The sequence below is a fragment of the Tamandua tetradactyla genome, chromosome 3 (genome assembly GCF_023851605.1).
Source record: "Tamandua tetradactyla isolate mTamTet1 chromosome 3, mTamTet1.pri, whole genome shotgun sequence".
NCBI lineage: Eukaryota > Metazoa > Chordata > Mammalia > Pilosa > Myrmecophagidae > Tamandua > Tamandua tetradactyla.
This window is the reverse complement of record NC_135329.1, coordinates 170,854,458-170,862,398: the sequence shown is the minus strand read 5'-3', so window position 1 is coordinate 170,862,398 and position 7,941 is coordinate 170,854,458. Positions and strand designations below refer to the sequence as shown.

At 44.8% G+C, this 7,941-nt stretch overlaps 2 pseudogenes; both read right to left on the bottom strand.

The window, feature by feature from the left end:
• Window positions 1-234: 234 nt before the first annotated feature.
• On the bottom strand, window positions 235-846 carry LOC143676484 (large ribosomal subunit protein eL29-like; annotated as a pseudogene).
• Window positions 847-2,075: 1,229 nt separating this feature from the next.
• On the bottom strand, window positions 2,076-3,074 carry LOC143675839 (microtubule-associated protein 1 light chain 3 beta pseudogene; annotated as a pseudogene).
• Between the last annotated feature and the right edge of the window lie 4,867 nt (window positions 3,075-7,941).

The following is a 7,941-nucleotide window of genomic DNA, read 5'->3' as shown; positions in this document are numbered from 1 at the left end:
ACGTAACTGATCTTTCTGTGGTATGCCCATGAAAAACGTAAATAGTAAATCCTATGCAAGTAGCAGGAAGCAAAAAATCATTTATTCTACATTGAATTTGGAAGATCTATATCTATTGACAATTCCTGCATCAGGTTTAATTGTACAAATAGCACGGGAGGACGTAGCCCCATGCAAATGTCGGGCCGAGGGTCACAGCAGTCCTTCCGTCTTCAGAAAGACAGATGGAGGCCTCTACTCGGGAGACTTCGTGGGGGCCTGGGCACCTTTGGGAACCTGCCGAGGAGCAGCAACTTGAGCGGGAGCTGAAGCCTGTGCCTTGGTTTGCTCCTTGGCCTTGGCCTTTGGTCGGCAGAGTCTGAGACCCTCGCGATTGCACGTATGAGCACACGTCCTGAGCTTGGGGTAGGCAATGTAGGCACGTCGACTGAGCTTGTGCCTACCACCCTTTGGGATCTCGGGCTTGACCTCCGTGGGCTTGACAAGGGCCTTGATGGCCCCTGCATATACGCTCACGGCCTTGGCGCTGTCAGCCCCGGCGCTGTCGGCCCCGGCACTGTCGGCCCCGGCGCTCACGGCCCCGGCGCTGTCGGCCCCGGCGCTGTCGGCCCCGGCGCTGTCGGCCCCGGCGCTGTCGGCCCCGGCGCTGTCGGCCCCGGCACTGTCGGCCCCGGCACTGTCAGCCTGCATCTTCTTCAGGGCCCTTCTTGTTGTGCTTCTTGGAAAGCGCGTGTTGCTCAAGAGCTTGGGGTCCACCCCTTAAAAGATTCATATCTTTGTGATTGGGGCTTCTTGATGCCATTTCTGGGACTGGATGTGCGTGGTGTGGTCCTTGGACTTGGCCATGTCTGCACCTGGAGGACGAGGGTGGAGGAGAACAGGACCAGCCACTCGTCGGGCTGGGCCCACTGGTGCGCCCTGACCCTCACCCGCAGCTCCAGGAGCACCTGGGGCCTGAAAAGGAGTGAATTTGGAAGATATTTAATTCTTGATTTTAATATTTGTAAACAGTATATGTCTCCTTTTGCTACATTTTCTTCACAACTGATAGTCACTTAAGATGGGGGGATTTTGATGGTTGTCTCACTGAAAGGTGATAAGTACTCTAAAATATGTGAGAAATCTTTAATTGCATATTTGAGTCTCACACATAACAGATAACGTGACCACCTACAGCTTTAAGCCAAAAGGCAAAAGGACGTACATCTGAATCTTAATAGCATCTCTCACTATCCTAAAGAATGAAACTAATGCTACTGCTTGTTTATTTACAAACCAGGCACTAGTTGAGTTCTTAGAGAAAATCCAAAACAGAAGAAATGCCACTTCTTTTTAACTGAAGTCCTTTTTACAAGATAGACCAACATTTTAAGTTATCCAAGATTCCTACAAAGCAGTGATATTTTTCTGTATATAGCTGTTTAGAGAATAAATCCAATAAAAAACAGATTGGTATTTATTAAACTTCTAATGCTGCCAGAAATCTGACTTTTGGTTTACATACTACTAGGAACCAGGAACCAGAGTCATCTTTATATACCCCCATGTACCCTGCTTTGCATCAACTATTATAGCAAATAATTTTCTGGGGGGTTATGCTTGGCAATATACACTTAAGGATGCCCTTACAGAGATTTCTGTAAGTGAATGAAAACCTTTCTATAAAAGTTGACAGGTTCTATGAACCTAAAGAGAAGACAATGTTTCTCTGAATGCCCTTAAGTTACAGCTCAAATTGCAAGTTCCTACTGGGGAGAAAAGAACATTAAAATAACTCAGTCTATTTTATTGTTGACTTAAAATGCAAACTATTTTATTTTAAAATTTCTAAAATTTGAAAACAAGATAGCCTAGGTTAAATACTATATATCCCAAAGCTGAATGTGCTCATTTGGAGCTCAGTTTTTCTGCATGAAACGTAAAAAACAACTTGCTAAAACTCCTAGGTAGAAGCACTAATATTTTGATGACCTGTGATTAGATAACTGATGAATTTCAGTTGGTAACATTCATTTTGTTTTTCCTTCAAAAGGATTTAAAAAAATTCTAGAAAGGGTGGATGTATTTTGCTAGCCTTACACCAGTTTCATTCCACATGTCTCCTGAGAGGCATAGACCATATACAGGGATCCATCTCCATGCTTCTCACTTTCATACACTTAGGAAATTGGTGTGGAAACAATCACTGTGCTGTGTCTGTTCACCAATAGGAAGGCACTTGATAAGCATTCGGCTGTCAGCACCTTCTAATTATTTTGATTAGTTCACTCCTGTTGACGTGATCTGGTACAAGGAGCTTTGTTTTATCTATATAGGAAGCTGCTTCTCACCCTTGTATCGTTCTAATATCCCCAGATCTTGGTAGGATTGGCTCTCGCAGAAGTCAGACATCTACTCTTTGCTTGAGGGCGTGGGGCTCCCTGAAGGTTTTCTCCCATGGTATGAGGGTGGGGGCTGGGGAGTACAGAGGGTGGCCAGGCCGAGAGGCCCCTCTCTTTAGGCTGCACGGGGTCTGACTCTGGCGATAACAACTTCCTTTGTGTCTCCTCAACCCTGCAGCTGGGTCCCTTCTTCCTTTTTAAATAATCAAGCTAGCTATTTGTGGTTTGTCTATTTTGCTAATTTTTTAATAATAGGATTTTTGTTTATTAATCAGGTATATTGTTTTTCTATTCTCTAACACATCCCTCCTGCTTTTATTATTTCTATCTTGTACTTTCTTTCAGTTTACTGTGTTGCTCCTTTTCTAGCTTTTTTTGAGCTGGGAATTTAATTTCTTTTCTGTTTTCAAGTTGATTGACAAAAATGTGTAGTGCTATAAGTTTTCCTCTGACCGCTGCTTTACATACATCCCGTAGGTTCTATCTCCTGTAGTTTTTGGTTCCTGGGAGAACAGCACTGTGTCATCACTGACAACCTTGCCTGAGCCCACACAGGCCTTGGAGCAAGGCTTGAATGAGCTTAAACCTGTGGCTGAATGCCCCGTGCACACCCAGGGGTGTGGGGGTGGGTTGGGAGGAGCTGTTGCCAGACCGTCTTGCACTTGCTTCTCCATCCACCAAGGAGGCTGTCATGAGTCAGTTTCTCATTACCTTTCAGGGTCTGGTGAGGTGTGAGGTTTTCTGCTTCACCTCCCACCCTCAGCTTACAGCTGCAGCCTATAAAGCTGTTTGACTATGGCATGGCACTGGCTTCTCAGCAACGGCGTCTCCTACCTGTGTGGCAGCCGTCTGGCCCCTTTTGTTTCGGTGTCTTCCTCCACAAGGGACACAGGGAGTTGGCAGCTTTGCTACCCTCTCTTCAAAGTCAACGTAAGCACTAAACAGTCGGAATCTAACAAGGGCTTGGCGTTTCTTTACCAGTCAGATCTGCCCCTGTTGTCTAGTTTTGTGCTTGACAGTTGCCAGACTATTTGCTGTATAAGTATTATTGTATCATATCTTCTTTGTGAATTGTGTGTTCTGGCATTAAAAAGCATCCTGTTTTGACATGTTTAATGCTTTTCTACTTGAATTCTGCTCTGTCCTGATATCTAGATCACTATCCCTGCTTTCTGTTCTGTTTCCATTTACTTGATTAACCTTGAATTAAATTGTGCACTGCAGAAAATTTCAGTTCCAGATCAAATAAACCATCAAAGAGTATGTGCGGTTCTAAAATATAGACACTGTCTTCCTTACCCCTATGTTCTAAATTACTTTAACACCAACCACTTCAACTTCATTCTTATCTCTAAATATCAGGTTATATATATAAAATAGCCTCTCAAAATCCAGAAATAATAATCACCAGTCTGGACTTAATGTGTCTGCTCTAAAAGCTTACAATCTAGGCCCCTGTTTTCTTATAAGCATTTTTAAAGGTGACCATACCATTGTTGTTCTTTTGTTTCTGGCTTATTTTGTCTCACCAAATGCCCCACATGTTCCTTCACATCATTGCATGCCTCATGATGTTGCTCCTTTTTGTAGCTGCACAACCTTCATTCTTAATTATACACCATCATTCGCCAATCTACTTCTCTGTCAGTGTATCCTTCAGCCACCTGCATTCATCAGACGTCATAGAGAAGGGCCAAAGTCCACAGTCCATCAACATTCTCCATTTTAGATAATTTCATTGTTCCCAAGAGAAAGAAAACCAATAAACACACCCTTGCCAAATAAATCGAAACCTCCTTGTATTAGTTAGGGTTCTCTAGAGAAACAGAATCAACAGGAAACACTCGCAAATATAAAATTTATAAACATGTCTCACGTGACCATGGGAAAGCAGAGTCCAAAATCCACAGGGCAGGCTGTGAAGCCATTGAGTCCGATGGAGGGTCTGGACGAACTCACAGGAGAGGCTCACCAGCCAAAGCAGGAATAGAGCCTGTCTCTTCTAAATCCTCCTTAAAATGCTTCCCATGATTAGATTAAACATCACTCATTGCAGAAGACACTCCCCTTTGGTTGGTTACAAATGGAATCAGCTGTGGATGCAGCTGATGTGATCATGATCTAATTCTATGAAATGTCCTCATTGCAACAGACAGGCCAGCACTTGCCCAACCAGACAAACAGGTACCACCACTTGGCCAAGTTGACACATGAACCTGACCATGACAGACCACCCCTTGTCAACTTGGCAGCTATACATATCACCTTAAACCATACCCAATTTCCAAATAAAAACAATAAAACACACATTTTTTCTTTTACCTAACAATACTCAACTGTCCTGTATATAACTGGAAACACATTAAATCTCTCCAGAATAGGATGCTAATCCTTGGGCAACACTCATTCCTAAACTTGATATCTTACAACTTAATAGTATAACATGAACAAAACAGCATTATGGTCTTCCTTTCTGTAACTGATTATGTGGTCATAGTTCATATTTATCACCTTTTTCGCTACCCATTCCATGTTCCCTTTACCCTCAGGAAGCACTTCAGCTGGCCATGGTTCTTTGCCTGGTGGGGTGACCCAAACCTTCATTCCTGAAGTTTCAGAGCCATTGGTAGTCCTGCCTGGATTGGGCTGTTGCAGTTTTCCATCGATTTTTATCACAGGGCATGGTAGTACTAAAAGACGCCCAGGGGATCTCCTATATTCCAAGAAAACTCTTCTTTACCTCCATTATGGAGTTGCAGTCCTACTTCCCCCTGATAGTCAGGGTCATTCACCCCAGACAATAAAATAATCCCCTTCTTGGCTTGTGGATTCAGTGGCATAAGTAGCCCATAGCGACCAGGTGGCAGTTTTAATTTCCAGTTCAGTGGAATCATTGTTGTTTCTCCTGGTAGAAGCATTCCCCATTTTGGAATAAAACCTGTAGACCAGCAGAGCTCATGGTCGCAGGGACAGGAAGCAAAAATTTTTCTAGTGGATCACTAGGGGTAATAGTGAGTGATACCACTCCCATTTCCACCCCTTGGTTCCTGGACCCATGGATCCTGGCTATGGGAGAAACAGCACCATACAGCGGACGCTGATTCAGAGCATATACAGCTTCCTGGAGAACATTACCCCAGCCTTTCAAGGTGTTGCCACCTAGTTGGCACAGTAATTGAGTTTTCAAAAGGCCATTCTACCATTCTATCTATTCAGCTGCTTCTGGATGATAGGGAACATGGTAAGACCAGAGAATTGCATAAGCCTGTGCCCATTCCCACACTTCATTTACTGTGAAGTGTGTTCCTTGATGAGAAGCAATGCTATGTGGAATACCATAACGATGGATAAGGCATTCTGCAGGCCCACGGATGGTAGTTTTGGCAGAAGCATTGCGTGCAGGGAAAGCAAACCCATATCCAGAGTATATGTCTATTCCAGTTAGAACAAATTGCTTCCCCTTCCATGAAAGGAGTGGTCCAATGTAATCAGCCTGCCACCATGTAGCTGGCTGATCACCTTTGGGAATGGTGCCATATCAGGGGCTAAGTGTGGGTCTCTGCTGCTGGCAGATTGGGCACTCAGCAGTGGCTGTAGCCAAGTCAGCCTTGGTGAATGGAAATCCATGTTGCTGAGCCCATGCATAACCTCCATCCCTACCACCATGACCACTTTGTTCATGAACCCACTGGCAATGCCAGGAGTTGCTGGGGAAAGAGGCTGACTTGTATCCACAGAACAGGTCATCTTATCCACTTGACTATTAAAACCTTCCTCTGCTGAAGTTACCCTCTGGTGTGCATTCACATGGGACACAAGTATGTTCATGTTTTTAGCCCACTCAGAAAGGTCTATCCACACACTTCTTCCCCAGACCTTTTTGTCACTAATATTCCAATTATGGTCTTTCCAAGTCCCTGACTATTCAGCTAAACCATTAGCAACAGCCCATGTGTCAGTATACAAACGCACCTCTGGCCAGTTTTCCTTCCAAGCGAAATGAACAACCAGGTGCACTGCTCGAAGTTCTGCCCACTGGGAGGATTTCCCCAACCACTGTCCTTCAAGAACATCCCAGAAAGGGGTTGCAGTGCTGTAGCTGTCCACTTTCAGGTGGTACCTGCATATAGTGCTGAACCATCTTTAAACCAGGCCCGAGTTTTCTCTTCCTCAGTCAATTCACTGTAAGGAACTCCCCAAGAGGCCTTAGCTCTGGTCTGGAAAACAGAAGGTAATGTGGCAGGAGTGGAGACCATGGGCATTTTTTTTTTTTTTAACATGGGCAGGCACTGGGAATCGAACCCGGGTCCTCTGGCATCGCAGGCAAGCATTCCTGCCTGCTGAGCCACCATGGCCCGCCCGAGACCATGGGCATTTGGGGCACTTCCTCATGTAACTTAGTTGTGCCTTCAGGACCTGCTCTGGCCCTATCTTGTATATACCATTTCCATTTTACAATAGAGTGCTGCTGTGCATGGCCAACTTTCTGGCTTGGTGGGTCAGACAACACCCAGCTCATGATAGGCAACTCAGGTCTCATGGTAACTTGGTGGCCCATGGTTAAGGGTTCAGTCTCTACTAAGGCCCAGTAGCAGGCCAAAAGCTGTTTCTCAAAAGGAGAATAGTTGTCTGCAGCAGATGGTAAGGCTTTGCTCCAAAATCCTAAGGGTTTGCGTTGTGATTCTCCTCTAGGGGCCTGCCAAAGGCTCCAGACAGCATCTATATTTGCTGCCGACACTTCCAGCACCATTAGCTCTGCTGGATCATATGGCCCAAGTGGTAGAGCAGCTTGTACAGCAGCCTGGACATGTTGCAGAGCCTCCTCTTATTCAGGTCCCCACTCAAAATTAGCAGCTTTTCTGGTCACTTGATAAATGGGCTGGAGTAGCACACCCAAAATTAGGAATATGTTGTTGCCAAAATCCAAAGAGACCAACTAGGTGTTGTGCCTCTTTTTTGGTTATAGGAGGGGCCAGATGCAGCAACTTATCCTTCACCTTAGAAGGGATATCTCAACATGCCCCACACCACTGGACACCTAGAAATTACACTGAGGTGCAAGACCCCTTTATTTTTGTTGGATTTATCTCCCGTCCTCTGACATGCAAATGCCTTACCAGTGGGTCTAGAGTAGTTGCTACTTCTTGCTTACTTGGTCCAATCAACATGACATCATCAATATAATGGACCAGTGTGATGTCTTGTGGGAAGGAGGAATGATCAAGGTCCTGTGGACAAGATTATAACATAGGGCTGGAGAGTTGCTATACCCCTGAGGTAGGACAGTGAAAGTATACTGCTGGCCTTGCCAGCTGAAAGCAAACTATTTCTGGTGGTCTTTACTAATAGCTATTGAGAAAAAAAGCATTTGCCAGATCAATAGCTGCATACCATGTACCAGGGGATGTATTGATTTTCTCAAGCAATGATACCACATCTGGAACAGTAGCAGCAATTGGAGTTACCACCTGGTTGAACTTACAGTAATCCACTGTCATTCTCCAAGACCCATCTGTTTACTGCACAGGTCAAATAGGAGAGTTAAATGGGGATGTGGTGG